The sequence below is a fragment of the Arctopsyche grandis genome, chromosome 13 (assembly GCF_051622035.1).
Source record: "Arctopsyche grandis isolate Sample6627 chromosome 13, ASM5162203v2, whole genome shotgun sequence".
NCBI lineage: Eukaryota > Metazoa > Arthropoda > Insecta > Trichoptera > Hydropsychidae > Arctopsyche > Arctopsyche grandis.
In genome coordinates this window covers 2,936,588-2,955,210 of record NC_135367.1, presented here as the reverse complement: position 1 = coordinate 2,955,210, position 18,623 = coordinate 2,936,588, and the positions used below count along the sequence as shown (strand labels likewise).

The 18,623-nt window shown below is 34.6% G+C and overlaps 1 protein-coding gene across 1 annotated transcript in view; it reads left to right on the top strand.

Moving 5' to 3' along the window:
* LOC143921505 (uncharacterized) overlaps window positions 1–18,623 on the top strand; it is a 233,634-nt gene that overhangs the window by 29,879 nt on the left and 185,132 nt on the right. The window contains exon 2 of the mRNA XM_077444834.1: window positions 8,208–8,733. The gene's annotated coding sequence lies outside the window, so the exon portion shown is untranslated. The remainder of the gene's footprint in view (window positions 1–8,207; window positions 8,734–18,623) is intronic.

Genomic DNA, 18,623 nt, shown 5'->3' with positions numbered 1-18,623 from the left:
GCGACTATTGATCGGGTTTTTCACCCTCATTCATGGGCTCGGAAAGTACTCTCTTTTCCGCCCACCCACTGTGTACTAGATTTCCCATACCTTTTCCGGACAGACCCCATAGATACACATGTTACCACCCCCTCCCGCCTAGATTCTGAGATTACCCTTTCTTTCTTTGGCTTCTTTTCGGTGTCATCTCGGCTCGACGCGAAATTTCATCGTTTTTTTTTTGCCCCGGTACACTTCTATTGAAATGTTACCGTGTGTACCCGTTTTATTCGATGATTGATGGCAGTTTTTGGTTACTTTTTTTTTTGTTGTTGATTATTTTTAAATGTGATTTTTGACGTGAAACCTTTACATTGGGGATTTTGTCTATGTATGTATACGCTCATCTTCGATTTGTATGTTTTGTGTGTACAGTGAAGCGACTCGACAGGACAGGAAGCGACGAATTACCGATGTAACTTCCTGTCGTGTTGTATCGCATCTCATCTGCAGATCAGGTGCTTAAAATGCGAGGCTCGTGGACTAAATGCATCCAGATGTGATATTTTATATATGAATGTATTTATATATGAGACGAGTTTTGAACAGAGTTGTATCGCAGCGCATTTTATCAATTGGACTATTTGGAATCATTTTATGAAATGTAAAAAAAAAGTTTGCTATGATGAAAGTTCGTCGTATCGCTTCAGTTCACTGTGTAATTGGGTTTATTTAAAAATAATGTTATACATATGTATATGTATATGTAGATTTATTTTATTTTATTTATTTTTATTATATTTTACAAATATACCAGGATGGCCTTACAGGTAAACCCCAATGCGCCTTCCTGGCCAATTACAATTGTACAAATTACAATTCAGCATTTTTTTTTTTATATAAATCACTGAATTACGAGACACTGTAAAACTCGTAAATCGATGTGACATCTATTAATTTGTACACAAACTTATTTATTGTACATTAATTAATAACAAATTATAGGTGACATATCGTATAGGAGGGATTTTTAGCCAATTTTTTTTTCCGGGAACCGTTTCAACAATGAAATCAGAGAAAATTGGCAAACTCTGATAGGAAGCGATCAACCTGAAGTCACAAATCCAGGTCTAACCAACAGCATACTATGAACAATCCATTTTCATTCGAGGCTCGGCCCAGGGATCGAACCCGCCGCCTCTCAACGCTAAGCAGAAGCTTAACGACCGAACTATGATGTAATGTAATGTGATCCATTCTCTGAAACCTGTGTTTTAGACCGTTTTTTATGTTATTTACGTAATGGTTATTATATAGAGAGATGTTCTTAATGGTTTTTATCATTTATTTGGCATTATTGAGAAAGTTCAATAGATTATGTATGTTCCCACAAAAAATATTTCGCCACTCGATCCACTGGCATTTAATCGATCTGGTAGCAAAAAGGGGTCGTCGAGTTTCAATTTGGTAATTTGGAAAGGACTAATTTCAATCGAACAAGACGAATGGTACGAGCCAACGTACTCACCGGAATAGTCTTCAATCAGATTACCTAAATCCATCTAAATCTCGTATCACGTAGCATTACATTATATACGTATGTAATGTAATACGTATTTGATTTAAACGTATTGCTTTTATATCGTCCTGTTTCTATATATAATACATGCATGCAGATATGTTTGTGTGTGTGTTCGCTTAAACTATACGCTTTGTTATAATTACGAAAGTGTATACAGGTGAATTACTCCTTAATGTAAGTATTGCATGACAGAGGTAATCGTCTGCAATCATCGTGTTTGGGTCTGCATTTGTATGTCGTTAGACCGGAATACCTCCAAATAACAAATAATGGGGTCTGAGCTGAAGCCACGTGGCGCATTACCCATCTCGGAATACTTTTCCAAATTTTTATCCCCGTTTTCCGACATAGTGTGCAAAGCAAATCAACGCTCGCAAAATACAGACTTCCATGATAAATATGTTTGTGTACATATGTCTGTATGTGATGTAATTTTTTTTGCATTGTTCCGTGTTCTCTGTGAGAATAATCCAAGGTTGGGTGGTCGTAGTCCATGGTGAGGCACGGTGCGAAAAATTATTTTCGTACTGAAATGTTCCATTGTTTCGTCTCCAGTTCGGAATTTTTGGCACGCGGTGTCTTGGCAACGGTGGGTCTATTTCAAAAAACGGCATGAATGAGCAATTTGCGTGTCGTGATTGAAGTCGTGCGAAATTGGTTTCCACAAACAGAATTTATCAATTTGTGATTTGCACTTGGGGCTGATTGATACATTTTTGTGTGTCGAATTTAAAAAAAATAGAAAAAAAGTTGGTTCTATTCGTCAAATATTCAATCATACAATCATAAATTGGACTCGATTTATAATATCATTTGTATATGTACTTAAACACTCATAAAGGTCTGACCGCAATATGCGACAACCGAACGATCCGACACTTCACAACCGGACGCGACCAAATATTGTTTGTATGAAATTGTATGAGACATAACGCACTGCGCGACAGTCACATGACGACACCTTGCGTCAAAGTTGACTTTTCGACCAACTTTGACGCAAAGTGTCGGTCGCGACGTGACGCAAGTGTCGTTGAGTGGGGGTTGCCTTGCGAAAATTATTCTCCTTCTTCATATCGTGACTTTGAAATAGCATGTAGCCATAATCTTTTGGTTTTTCTCGATCGTCCTTCTTCCTCGCATATCAAATATACTATAATAGCGTCCGTTTCGTCCATCTTGCGCCGAGGTACCGAACGAATGATTAACATAATTTACTGCGTAGTGTCGCATCGATGTCGTTCAAGTGCGGTTTACCTAATATTTTCGCACACTGTTGTGAAGTGTCGGATCGTTCGTTTGACGCATAGTGCGGTCAGACCTTAAAGGCGCAGATACAGATAGGTACGCGGCACCTGTTTTCTTTTTGGATAGTTTTGCACATGTAAAAAAATGCTAGCACGCCCGATCTACATACATATATATACTATGGCACCCAGACCATAGTGTTTTTTGTGATATTTTATTCTTGTATTGATATAAGTTTTGACACTGATCGATAACCGTGATTCCCATATTTGAAAATATGTAGGAGAATAATTAGATCGTACGAATTAACAATTCCATTAAACAGTTGGAGTCTAATTTTATCGAATTTAGTTCATTTAAATGTAACATTATTTTTTCAATAATTTATAAATCAATTGTTAATGGAAGGTTTTAATATATATGGTACAATTTATATTAAACCTACTCATATCCACGAATTTTTATTTTTGTATTGAGAAATGAAGTTGAAAGTGTGCATGCGAGGTTCTTTTAAGGAACCTACAGTCGAAATGATAATTTTCCCAATTTTCCGATAGTAAAGATTGCTTAGTATTGTAGATAATAATTTTACTTCACCAAATTGAGAGAAAAATCGATCAACTTTGAATATGTATGTAATATAATTTGGATGAATGATTGTTGAGAATCAATCAAATGAAATGTTTAGATCAATATCCAGACTATGTACAGTCAACAAAAATGATATTTGTAAAAATGTCTTGACCGAAATAAATCTTTTGAACTCTACATTGTACATACATCTGTACATACATACATAGTTCATCATACAATAATATTTGAATAAGTCATTGATAGATCATCTACCCACATTCTACAACTTCCCATATATGTACATACATATCTATACTTTTATATAGCATATGGACAAAGTGATAGATTGTACGATTAGTTGAAAGACTGTCTGTGAACCCCATGAGAATAAAGAGTAAGGAACTTACTCTGTTATTATATATAATAGTTTTGGATACATAGCGTTGATTTGTCGAAAAGTGCTTTCGCCGTTTTGCATTAATCAAAATTAAGGCTCAAATTAGAATTAGTTATGCTTTCTACAGGATTGAACTCGCTTTCAGCTTGATTAATTCCACCAATGTATCGTCAACTGGTTTTGACCTTGAACTGAGACCGTTCCTTCGTAGCTGATTGTATTTTTATTTTGATTTTGACTTTCAAATGCTTTTTATTATTACTAAATTATTTTCACAATACATCTTATATCTATTTTAATAGCTACTGATCTACTGATCATTTTCTATTTTACAATTTTAATTTAATTTTGTTAGTAATGATAATATGTATTATATTATTCTAATGTTAATGTACAGCATAATAGGAAAAAGAGCTCAAAAAAAAATTATTTTCAAATTCTTATAAATGCTCGTAATACATCTAATACGTAATATTAATTAAAGACACTCTAAAGTCGATGATCTAGAGCAGATTGTGTTTAGGTAATCTGAGTTTATACCTGAAGGGTATAGACATTTTGTTTTAATCACCGAGACTCTTCACAAGTGTGTTAGTATGGTTATTAGTGATTCTGTCATAGAATCTACTGGTTAGTTTGTTAGTAATGTCTGTAACAAACGGAATATTATATATGGCATGCAGTTTTTTCAAGTTAGTATATATGAGTGTATTATAAATTATTTTTAGGGATTTATTTTGTATTTCTTGGAGCTTGGAAAGGTTAGTATTCGAGGCGTTATTCCATACAGGTGAAGCATAGGTTAATAATGGTAATATGAGCGCGCGATATAATTTTATTTTATATCGAGTTGATAAAGAACTATGGCGATTAAATATTGGGTATGAGCATTTTTAATCACACACCCCGTACTAGTATAATATTTATCATCTTCAAAATCTTTCGCCTTAAACTTCTCAATTCCATCTACATTTATCAACGTCAACGTATTTTGAACAATCCCATTCTTCTTTTTTGCTCGCAATGCTAAAAGGTATCAATCGGATTTTGTTTCATACCCCTCGATTATTTATCTCGCATGTGACTTTTAGATCGTCGACTTTCTTCTGCTTCTACATACTCCAAATGTCAAATGAACTTGGCACCCCCTCGGCGAGCTCTCGTGCGTAGCTCATATTGATTTTGTAACCGAGTCCGATTTCTAAAACACGCTATGTATGTATATGTATAAAACGTATAGTAGGCAGTAGGCCGAGTTGTGCATGATTTCAAACCAAGCCAGTGCTGGAGTAATTGCTTCAATTGATCCAATCGCACATACTCGCATACACACACATGACCCAAATAGCTCTGGCCGGCCAGCTTTGCCATTCCACATGTATGTAGTTGCCGTGGAAACCGATCTGTTTATGTTTATTCACCCCGGTCGTATGTTTTCTTTCGCATCCCTAATTTTCCGGATAGGTTCGCGTTTGCTAGTTCACTGGGCCAAGGTGCGCTGCGCTGCTCGGGTTCAATATATGATAACGCGTTTCGGTTTTTTTGTTGTTGTTTAAAACTGCTGGTGCGTTTGTGGCCGCATTCGGTGGCTTGTTATCTGTGTGATTTTTTCCATATTTCTGTGCCAAAATTCGGTGAAATGTACGTATGTATGTATGATACGAGCTTTCGGTGTCAGATTTTTTGAATGTCATTTTCTTATCTGTGTATAAATATTTTTTTCGGAATTCGTTATCAAGGTTGAATTTAAGCGATATGCATCGGAAGTACTCCGTCGCGATGACGTACAGTATTTAATAATGATGATAGATTTTATTTCAGACGATAGGGAGAAAAGCGCAATCCCTATAGTCCGTATAAACAAAATATAGATCATACAAATGATAAAATAAATATGATAATATATCTAATATAATATATAATTTCTAAAGAGACTTTGCATATACATACATATATATGTATGTATGTAGGTATTGTTCGTTCGTAACTTTATAAACAGGTAAGTTTCTATGGTAATTGGACTATTCGTCACATTGGGGTGGTCACAAAGACAATTTTTGCCATGAAAATCGCGAATACACAATATTTGGCACTCAAGTTCTCGTTACTATGATAGTTATCGTTAGTATGATGGAATTTTCGGCTGCCAGATGCTCCGTTAGAAAGAGACTTAGTATATTTGTTTGTTTGTTCGTGACAGTCAATTTAATAAAAAAATAAAAAAAAATGAATATTTAAATAAATTTATATAAAATAAAGCTATTCAAATAGTCGTGTTTAAGCGGAAAACCACTAGTGTAATATATAATTTCGAAAGAGACTTAGTAAGTACATATGTATGTATGTAAGTATTTTTGTCCGTGACGTCATCGTACAAATGAATATTCAAATAAATTTAAATAAAATAAAACTTTTAAAATAAATTTAAATAAAATAAAACTATTAAAATAAATTTAATAAAATTTTTACTATTAGATTGGCCATGTTTAAGCGGCTTATATTACAAATACCGAGTGAAGCCGGGTAAAAACACTAGTGTATTATAATTAAAAAATGAACCAATATCGGAAGCATTTTTCATTGCATATTCAAATACATAGAGTTATTGCTTTTCATAAGGAATTTTAATACACAGCAGAAATGTATGTACTTATGTATGTATGTAGTTCTTATTTGCCATTTAATTCGATTTGTTTTTAACACGTACTCGTTTATCATATTTTTCATAAGCGGTGAGATTTTGGGGTCAATGATGTGCATATGCACATCATTGGAATATTTTATAGTGCGATCGAGCAGCGTTGGCTTAGTGGCTACGGAAATGACGTCGCCTGCATTCATAATGCACATTCGCCGTCTGCTATTGCGTCATTTCCTACTGCCAGCTCCCTAACTAGAGACCGTCAATATCCCATAGAAATGTATTATATATATATATATATATATATATATATATATATATATATATATATATATATATATATATATATATATATATATATATATATATATATATATATATATTTGTATAGACATATATTTAATATAAAAATCGTGGAAGACAAAAGGAATTTAAATAGAGACGTAATAAGCGCAGCTTTTCTTTTATTTTTTCACTTTGATCCCCGCTCGGTTCAATCTCATTTTCATTTTTCCGCTCGCCTAGACGTTTATGCCATTCTTCGGTCGCATCGTTTCTTCAAGATGTGTCCCGTTTTATTCGTCTAATTTCGTTTCGGGATTGGAGCTAGCTGGAGTGCAGTTTTTAATGCACTCTGGAGGGGAGTAGTTTGGCTAAGAATGATCGTGTGCTATTTCGGAAAAAGTTATTTTTATGCAAAGCTGAAAAAGGATTGCCGCCACGAAGACTCGAAACTTTTAATTGAGTTTTTTAACTTTGCTCATTTCACTCGATTGAACGGTGGTCGTGCGCTAATTGAATCGACGTACAACATATGTATATTTTACACCATCGATTATCCGGGCTTCTTTGTTGACATTTGTAAAGTCTTGCCGTTTATATTTTAATACATTTCTAGTGGATTTGTAAAAAAATATGTGTAAAAGCGTACCATAGCGTTGTTTCATTGATAAAATAACTTCTTGGTTCATGTTTTGAATTCAATGTGGTAAAAAATTTGTAAGGTAGTCTTTCGTTTTCAGCATGTTTTTATTTTTTTAACCTTTGAAGGACGGGGTCTAACGAGTGTCTCGAATCGGGTTCGAGTAAGACCCCAGTATTTTTTAATCAAAATACAGCTTTCTCAATACAAATGGGTTAAAATATATATCTTATTAATCAGTTTATACATCAACATAAAACAGTTTTAGTCCTATAGCGTGTTTTTGACTATTTTTGTATTAAAAAATAACGACAAGCATCAACATGCAAACGCAGATTGGTAAGGCTAACAGGCGACTGCATGACTCAATAGCCACGTGCCAAAAGCGACGAAAACAATAGCTTACGAAAATATAGCTGTCTCTTTCTCTCGCATTGATTCATCGATCAACAAGAATATGCAAGCGAACAGTCAAAAACATGACTTATCGCTACCGTCTTAAATCATACTTTGGAACGTAGACATGTATAAATGTAAAAAACCACATAGTTATTACGAAAAACGTTAAATTTGGGGCACTTGCATACCCCACTTCGGTGAGGGAGGGTTAAAGATATACTGGATTCATCCACGGAAATCGATTGTATAATATATTGTGTGTTGTTATTAAGTAATGGACACTGTTCAAAAACGTATTGAGTGATGTTGTATTCCAAATCGGGTGATCAGCGCTATTAAACCAGTGGTCACCAATCCTCTAATTTATACGTTACAATCCTTCACATACATATGACCCATTTTACATAAAATATATAACTTTTTATATTTAGTATGAATTTTGCAACTAATTTGTATGTTTTTGTTCTAGATTGTCATCGTCTTTTGCTTGGAAGATTCTTCCCTGAAAATACTGCTTCGTGTCCTCATTCGCATATCTATTAACAAAAACTCAAAAGTTAATATTATAGTGTCAGAACTAAAGTTTCGTCGTTTAGAATTGAATCCGCGTGAACTTCTTTGAATATTTTAAGATTTTTATATAAAAAAATTTATAGTAAAAAAAGAAAAACATCGAACATAAAATAAAACGAAATTTAACTTAACTCAAAAAAAAAACAAAACAAAACAGTGCAGTCGTTATTCGATGCACATTGAAAGCGTGCATTTAAATCGAATCAAAGTAATAGTTTAACGACAATGCATAATTATACAAATTTTGTGCGGTGTGAATGTGCGTCTCCGGTATGAAAATAGTTTTCTAATTCTGAAAAGATCATGTGATGATTGTGTTGTGACAAGATATACAGTGTTTTGTGTGAAAATTTATCAAGTGACTTATTTTACACGCTTTGGATTACCCGTCTCTTTGGATTTTACTGCAGGCTGATAAATAGGTGAGCTGCTTTCTGAATTCTCGCATTTATTTATACTGTGCATGAATGCGATTGCTAATTTTGGAGCAATGATTATTATGAATCAGCATAATGACATCAAATGTGGCGGTGCACTTTGTTGTTCGTAATAGTTCATAACCATGGCATTCCTCAAAGTGTTATTCTTTTGAAATATATGTAATAATATATTGGAATTTTCTGTGTCGAGTGTTATAAGGCGACGTTGATATTTACCTCTTTTTTTTAAGAAGCATGTGTTTTAAGTGTATTTGTTTCCGTTTATCTAATCTCACTCAATAGGTTATCGAACCGTTTGTATTTATTTTACATACGTTTCGTTTCGATTTATGTGTCAATTATATTATACATACATACATACTTGTAATATATGCCTTTGAATTGTTGATACATGTGACGCCTCTTCTGAGGTATTTTATTTATCTATTTAAAATCGGTTGGATGGATTCGTTTGTATGAATTTTATTGTGTGCTATCTGTCAACTTCTTCGAGATTATTGAGAGTTCTGTGGTTTAATGGTAGAATGATCCAGAAGATTTTTTTGGAAGTAGGACTTGAGTGAGTCAGTTGATAAAACTTAACAATAAAAAAGATCAGTCAGATCCTAAACTAAAAGTTATGTATATACTACATATAATAAAAGTCACCTTATTCTATGTATATATTTTATTTATTTATATATTAGCCACAGGGACATTACATATTATTCTAACGCGTCACTGTGACCAGATATAGAAGCATAATACAGATACTAAGTATAAGAAAATTAACGAGACATCTATGTTAAAAATAATACATTTTGAAATCATATTCAAATAGGTACATACTCACGTACATACTCACTTAATTTGCGCGAGCAGGGTACAACAGGAACAAGAGGAACAGGCTTTTCCTCCCGTATTCTGCGCGCGCACATTAATACGGGAGGAAAAGCCTGTTCCTCTTGTTCCTGTTGTATCCTGCTCGCGCAAATTAAGTGAGTATGTACCGTTTACAATGCACCCTTTTTTTGATCTTTCGACTTAAGATCTTTCGATTTTCGATCTTTGCCTTCCGATATTTGCGTTTTCTGTAATTTAACATTCTGGCTCGTCACGGAGACCGATTCAAATAGTGGGTAGAATGGTTTTTGCCAATTTGATGGGGGAATCGCTTCAACAGTGAAATCAGATAAATTGGCAAATTCTGATAGGCAACGATCGACTTGGAGTCACAAATGTCCAAGGCTAACCAGCAGCATTAAAGATTATACTAAAAATAAATTGTTTAAAATCGCGGTCAACTCACGGGATTGAGCCCGGTGACCTTTCGGTGCTTAGTATCAAAGCAACCACCTAACCATGCTGCTGGCTCGGATTAATAGATTTTTTCAGGGTTTTTATTGTAATGTAGTAATTTTTTGTCTACGATACTTGAATCATAACAGGCGATTTTACTTTGGTTGAGATTTTTTTTTGTCAAATGCAACATTCAAATTACATATGTTAGAGAAAAACTAGATTATTGTTTAGAACAAATCTTGTTTATCTATACTAGATTAAAACAAAACATTTTACAACTGATTGTAATAAAGTTTCAACGGTTAGGTGTGTTATTTAATAATATTTTGAGTTCTCAAATGCCGTGCCACCCTGTGACTCGGTGCTTCGACAAATTGCCCAATTAATTGCCCGACAGGTCCTTTCTTAGAATTAGAATTTAGATTATTTAATGTTTACTAGGATCGTATTTTTTTTCTACTATTTTTACTTCATCTATGCATACATATGCATATGAAGTATCAATAGATGAAGTTGTGTGATCATGAGAAAATTCAACCTCAAGATTTTGACTAATTTGAACTCGGAATCGTTTCCATGTTGTTGTTTCTTTCGTATCACGTGATGATATTCTCATCATTATTATTCACAGCTATTCACCATCCATTGCTGGATGAATGTCTCCCCAACATGCTTCTATTCTATTCTCTTCCATCACACATTTTTCTAATTTCGTAATTTTAATTTTACGCTTTTCCATTTTCCCATGTTCTAGCCCTTCTTTTGTCCACCTCTTGTGCATTCTTCCAGCTACGTGACCCGTCCAAAGCCATTTCAATCTCTTCACTCTCTCCACTATAACAACCACTCTTGTCATATGTACTTCTCACCCACTTATTCCGTTTACTACCTCTCCTCGTTATGCCCAGAATAAAGCGTTCCATACTTGAGTGCATTGTTCTTTGTGTATATTCCAATATATGTACATACATACATAATGATCTAAGAATAATACACGATGAACGATTATAGAATCACTCGAATACAGGTTTGTAGGCAGCGGTCTCAATTCGAACGAAGGGCAACAATAATAGGAAGAGGAATGAGGAGTTATTTTGAGCATTTGAGTGTGCTTAATTTTGTAAAAAACATAATTCATATGTATATATTAAATAGATGCGTTCGACTTGGTATCATCGCGCGTGCATTTTAGTGCACGAATATCTCGTGCTCGGAGCACGTGCAGAAGTCATTGAACTACGTTCGTATTCTGAACAAGGATACGAATCTGGTGAGCGCTGCAAATTAAATAGCAACTGACGTTTTCTAAGCACGTTTCGTTTTGTTTTACGGCCGGCGTGTGTTAACTTGTGTGTGTGTGTGTGTGTGTGTGCATGCGTCTTCTTAGAACACATATTTCGCGGAGACGCCTTCGAATGCACTTTTGTTTCGCGAATGCAACGAAAAGGCTTTCAGTTTTCGATCGGATTCAGATCGCGGTCTAAATTGCGTATTTTAAACGAACGGGTGTTTGTGTAGGTGAAACGTTGACGTGTGGATCAAATTCAAATTCATAGATGAACGGGCACGAAGTCTCGTTAGCAAAAACTCGATGGAAAAATTTTATAATGTAAATGTTTGGCGAATCGGAAAATTTTAATTAAAGGTGTTTGCCGATTCGGAAAACTCGCAAAACACTTCGATGATGTTGAATTTAAGCGATTTTAGATTAAAATTTCCTCCTTATTGATTATTCATTAGTAACTTTTTAATAAGATATACACGATGAGATATTTCCGATGGAGAAGGGGTCTATATACATATATCGGGCAAGCAGTTTTTGTTTTTAAAAGCGAGAGTGGAATCCTTTTTGAGTCCTCGATAAACTCTTCGAGATCACGGGGCATCTTTAATGGAGGGTCACGCTTCCTTTTTACGTCTCCATCTCAATTTGATACAAAAGCAAACATTTCCGCTTTCGAAATTTCACAATATTTTGTCACCTCGAAACGTGATCACTTAACGCATAAAACGTGGTATAATCTAGTATATAAAGATAAATCTTTGTTTGAAAATTTCCTATTAATAACCACCAAAAGTGGTATAGATTAATATATTTAATAGAATCTCCAGGTACAATATTTTAACGGGCTTGGGAAGAGCTCGGAGGCCAAGGTCAAAAAACCCTCATATAAAGTGTTTCAATTCGACTAAATATTGTTTGTTAATTTGTCTGTAATTGCATGTCTTCTGCTTTCCATTTAGAATCAAAAAATTTCGTAGTAAATATTAGTGTAAGGTATTCATTTTCAACGATGAGCTTCGTTGAGCTTTCAACGATGAGGCCTCATGTTGAAGGTTTTATGATTCAATTTTATTGATCTTTAAAACGACTTGAAATACTTTGGTTATAGTATAGTAGGACTAGAACTTATGTGACTATTAGTGGCGAGCCGTCATTGGATTAGAGGGACTAGGCTAGTCGCCTAAAATCTTTTGCTTACATTTAAAAAAAATCAACAATTCAATTACAATCAATTCAAATCGTTGTTTATATTAATATTGTTCACTCGGATTAGTGAAGTTCAAAAACCGGAATCGGCCTTACCTGAAGTATAGTGGTGGTGGAGTGTTATGGTATGGTCCGCCGCGTTGTTCACTTGCACGGCATCGCCGTCTCAATTCTGTTCTGAATTGTTATGTATGTATAGGCGTTTCGTCGAAGACAAAACATTTTTTAATTTACTCGTCTCTTCAAGCATTTTTTGGAATTTTCACTAAGAATATTCTGATTTGAGTCCATCAAACATTATTCTGATTTTTTTTTTGTTAAAATATTATATACTTACACAGATCTTAAGTACTAATGTGGCAAGGGACCCGATTCACTAAACGATTTCCTCAGAACTAATCAGTGCGGAGAACGCGGAAACAAATAACGAGGCCTTGGAATATTCTCGATCGATTCTTCGACAAATCGCTCAGATGATTCAGATTTGAAGACGAATCTAGATGTTATTAAGAAAGGTAGGCTATTTGGGATATTTATGTTGGCATAAAATTGAAAAATTATAGTCCTCTCACTTCAAGACATTATTATAATTAAAAAAAAATAAATATATTTTTCTTTTCTTCATACCTAAAAGTCACGGCACGCCACTCGTGACTACACATGTACACATGTCTCATGGAACTTAATATTGTCATAATATATTGTATATACATATGTATATATATATATTTTTTTTTTTTAAATTAGAATTCATAATACGTTTCGAGCAATCCAATTTAATCATGCTTGAATTAAATTTATTGCCATATCTTTGTTCTCGTATTGAGCACAATTCCTATCACCGCGATTGTGTCAAAGTCCTTCACTCTCCTGAGATGTTTATCGCTCTTTTATGAAAGAAGTTTTCGTATATGTTCGAATTATCTTCTTTTGATACTACGTACTTAAGCGCTTCTATTATACATTTCACATTTTCCTCATATACTCAGTATTCTCGGATGTGAGTTTAGTCACTAGCTTGGTATACGACATCACCCTGATTGGAGTGGTTTATTTTTTTTCCTTCCAACATCAAAAGTTTCGCCGATTGTGGTTTTGTTGCCGTTTCCTGTAATTTGCTCTCTGACCAAATCTCAAGTTAGAATAACTTTTTGTATCATTCTTGTTTATTCTTTTTGGTCATCGTCGGCGGTATGGACAATCGTCTTATCACAATGAAATCAAGTGTGACCGGTGGCGTAAGTAGTGCTTCAAATAGGAGGTTAGTAAAAACGAACGAATCGAGGTTTCTGCTTTTAAATAATTTGTGGCAGTTTTTGTATGGAATAGTGTGCCTAGATACTCTATACATAATTCAGTGGTTTCTTAAAGTTAAGTGTATATACTTGAATTGTGCTATTTATTTAGAACTCCTCTTTGTTTTATATACATATTTTATATTTAATGTATACTCTACTTTGAATATATTTTATAGAATATAATACACCATGTCCTTTTGTGATTACGTAGACGTGGCTTGCAATATGGCACACAGTTTGCATTCTGTTCACACATATGTACATACATATGTAGTTTTAGGGCGCATACACAAATATATAGTACGCCTGGTCTATGCTATGGCAATCCAGGCCAAGACTCACCTCCTGGAATGTTTTCGGTGTTATTTTATAATTGTATTGACACAGGTTTGATAGTTATCGATGATGGCGATTCCCGTATTTGAAGAAATGTAGAAGAAACTTGTATAAATAATTAAATCGTACGAATTAACAATGACATGAGGATACGTCCATCACAGCTGGAGTCCACGTAGGCAAGCCGTACCGTACGATTCAGCGTGTCTAAGCCGTTAATTGCGTGTGCGCGAGCAGGATGCAAAGGGCAGAATATCGAAATATAACCAGTTTCAAAGATCAAAGTCAGAAATAGGGGAAATGAAAAATGTTGTCAAAATTCGTAATTATGTATATTTTATATATACATACATATATGTACATATGTATACATATGTGTATATAATATTTTGCTGAATGTATTTAATTCAATAAATTATCAAATCAAAATATTTCATATTTTAATTCAGTAATGTAATTTTAATATTTTAATTCAGTAAGTATGTGAAACTTAAAATTATTCTGGAATTTAGTTTTCTAACCTAGAATAACGCATGTATGAATGATTAAGTTGGCATGCATGCATGGTAACATGCAATGTGACAAATCGTTGTGGCTCTCCGAGTAATAAACAGTGTTTTAAATCGCTAAATGAGTCTCCTTTTACTCTACCGCCTATTCCTCCTAAATACCAGATCCAACATTATTTGTAAAATAGAAAATAACCTTATGGCTATTTCCCAACCCTTCTCCTTGTTATCTTATCTCACAATTTGTTGGTCTACAATTCCTTTGTTACCTACATATGTAATTGGGAATTTAGAAATTTGATTTTATGTATGTATATTAAACTAGTGCTTTTACCCGGCTTCGCTCGGTGTTTCTAATTTAAACCACGTAAACATGGCTAATTAAACATTTTATTAAATTTATTTGAATAATTTTATTTTATTTAAATTTATTGGAATATTCATTCGTTTTTCTACGACCCAACATTTTCACAAAGAGTAATTTAAATAATATATTTAACTTGAAACAAAAAAAAGTATAAAGTTTCCACGATGCTTCAACCACTATAATCAATGTTACATAAATTTAAAAAGATTACCTACGCCTAGTTTATTTTTAGGAAATCGCGCAGTAAATATTTCAGTAGGTCGACTGTAGCTTACTGATTCTAAAAAGCAATTAAGATCTGATTGTACTATAATATTACAAAGTATTTTCCTTGAAGTTCTCGCGGTTCATCTTACCTAAACCCCAAAAGTTTGATCCTCGCAATCACGGCGTATTACCAACTCCTCGATGAAACTTCTACAAACACTTTCAATTTCACAGTAAGGCACTTTATGCCGCATATGGAATGGTGTAGTACTAGGCCTCATTTCGTATGTAAATACTTATTGATTAATTGTGGATCGATCGGTGGTGTGGGTGGGTGTTGGGTGTTGGGTGCGTGAGCCGGTGTCGTTGACCTGCCACTATCGGCCACTATGGTCTCCATGGCTGTTATAGTGGTGGTGGTATTGGACTCACCTGGTTGGTGGTTCATTAGTGCCGTTGACGTAATACGTCCTCAGAGACGGCGTCCTTCTTTGGAACTGCCCACTATTACCATATCGATCTGGTGGTAATGTGCCAAACACGCAAAATACTCGGCCACCCAAACTCCTCCACTGTTTGCAGAAAAAAATAAATCGCCGGGGTTGTTTCGCAGAAATGGCCGCGGTCTTTCAACGTTGGACTGCGTGTTTGCAATAGAATTTTATTCCGTACTTGACTTTAAAATAATGTTTTCAATTTGAGTTCATGTCGTCCAATCGGCGATCGAGATTCAACGGCCAATAAGCGCGATGCGCTCAGCAGCCAATGAGATGTCGCCACTAATTAACCAATAGATCTCACTGCGTTGAGTACATGTAAAGTATATAAAGTCGAGAAATTTCTGTAGAATTCGTCAGCAATAAACTGCTTCTAAGACCATTCACTGCGTCTTTTACTCCGGTCTGGATTTCACCTTCACGTCCCCGCAACTATAGTATACCAAGTTTGAGGATTTTTAATTGACTATGTTGATTTGCACAGCAAATATTTATTTTTATATTTAAAACTTATTATCAAACTGGCCGTCTTCTGTCAGAGTTTGCTAATTTCAAATTGAGATTCAACAGCCAATAAGCGCACTGCGCTCAACAGCCAATGAGATGTCGCGAATAATTGACCAATAGATCTCTCTGCGTGGAGTAGGTCGAGGAATTTCTGTGTTGTTGCATTTTACTCCGATCTGGATACTCATCTTAACGTCCCTTGAGGATTTTTAATTGAAAATGTCGATTTGCACAGCGAATATTTGTTTTTATATTTCAAGCTTATTATCAAACTGGTCGTCTTCTGTCTGAGTTGGCCAGTTTGTCTAACTTGGAGCCAGCAGTATAGCTCGGTCATTGCGTTAATGTTAACCACAGGTTCCCGAGTTCAAGCCCTGGGTTGACCTTAATTCATATTAATGTGACACTGCTGGTCAGACTTAGAGTCACAAATAGGTATTTGTGACTCTAAGTCAATCGTCTCGCCCACAAATAATCACCCATCAATACAACGCTATACGTTGCTCAATTAATAAAATCATCGTGACCAGACCCAATGTCGGCAACCGATCTTGCCGGTCAGGTGACTACGATTTGGACAACTGGCGAGTTGCCTGGTGTGGCACGCTCCATACAACTGCATACATTTGATATGGTCGCGCAACAAAGTCACCCACCGTGTTGCCGCATTTCGCCCAGCGTGGCCGGTCTCAGGGTACCTTGAATTAGTTCTAAATTGAAAACTGTAGATTTGCATATTGGACAAAGAAACACATTAGTATTTATGTATAATAGAAGGTACGCATATACGTATGTGTATATAATCAACGTTCATTTCTTAAGCCTTGCCTTATCTTTGGGAACTTATTTTCTTGATATGGACTTGCGGCCAAAAAGGCCTTAATAAAATATGTCAAAAACAGTATTCGCTTGATTTTTTTTTTTCAAAATAGATTGTGTATTTATGAGTCTTCAGCATGCGTCTTAGACATGAAAGTTGTTATTGCTGCATTTAAGCACTTGTGCGTTGCACTTCTTCGAAGTAGCGGGTAATTTTCCAATTGATTTGGTGTCAAGCACTCCAGTTCAACGTTCACACGTTATTTCAATTCCATTGGCGACTTTCTACTCATCCAAAGGCACGAACGACATTCTGCTTAGTCATGTTCGTCTGTATGGCTGTCCCTTCGTTCATCGTGATGCAATTCCTCTTCCATTCAATGGAATTTCACGGTTACTTTGTAAGTATGAATGGAAAAAAAGATTCAAAGACCAAGATTTCTAAATTGTACTTCTAAATACGTGTTGAATAAAGTGATAAACTCTATTTTTTTTAGTAATTTATTATGTAAGTACAGGCTTAGCTTTACCCGTCATCAGTCCTGTCCAGTTGATTTTTTTTAAATTTTATGTATTTACGGGTGCAATATTTTTTTGTAACGGTTTGTGGATTGATCCTATCTTTGCTGATTATTATTTAGAGCACTGTTAGTTTTACTGAAGTTGTATAGGTACTTAAGAGTGCAAATGCATTACTAATGTTCAAAGTAAGAGTCAACAAAATGAAGTATGTCTATAAAACTGTACATTAATTTTAAAAAGCTTTTAGAGGTTTTCGAGTCATTTTCCCGTAAAATATGTACATATATTTGTATATATTCTTTATAAAATAAAATATGTACATTTGTTTTGCAAACGCTAGTACAATGTCCATTTAGTTTCAATTTTGTTAATGATGATACAAAAAGTTGTTTCTGGTGAGAAGTTTTCCTTTATTATTATTATAATTCTATTTTGAAGCAGTTTAAAAAAATTAAGATATATTAAGCGAACTTTTAAATAGCACCTGCATCTAAATAATATATTTGGAATTGAGTTTGATTTCAAAAATCATAAAAATATAGGTTATTAACATAAAATCAGTTAAAATTAAAAATTATTAGGGCGAAAACACACTGAGAGGCACGCGGCACGTGTTTTTTTTAGATACTCTTAAACATGCACATGTTTTTTGTCTTTCTTGCGGCAACCTGTTCCAAAAATTACCCCCTTTAGTGTTTTCGGTGATATTTTATTATTGTATGGATGGTATATTGACCACTTCGTGGCTTGACAATGATCGATAACGATGAATTCCCATATTTGAAGAAATATAGGAGAAATTTGGCAAAATAATAATATCGTACGAATTAAAAATGAACTGGGAACGCTCTTCCTTGACTGGGAGCCACGAAGACGTGCCGTGCCGTTCCTTTCAGTGCGTTTTCAGCTTTAGGGTACAAACAGAGGTTTTCATTATGCTTTTTATTATGTTTTCTTTTAATAGTGAAGACTTAAATATTCGTGTTAAATAGATGATGTTAAACGAATGACTTTCTCCCTATGTTTGCGTTGTATTAT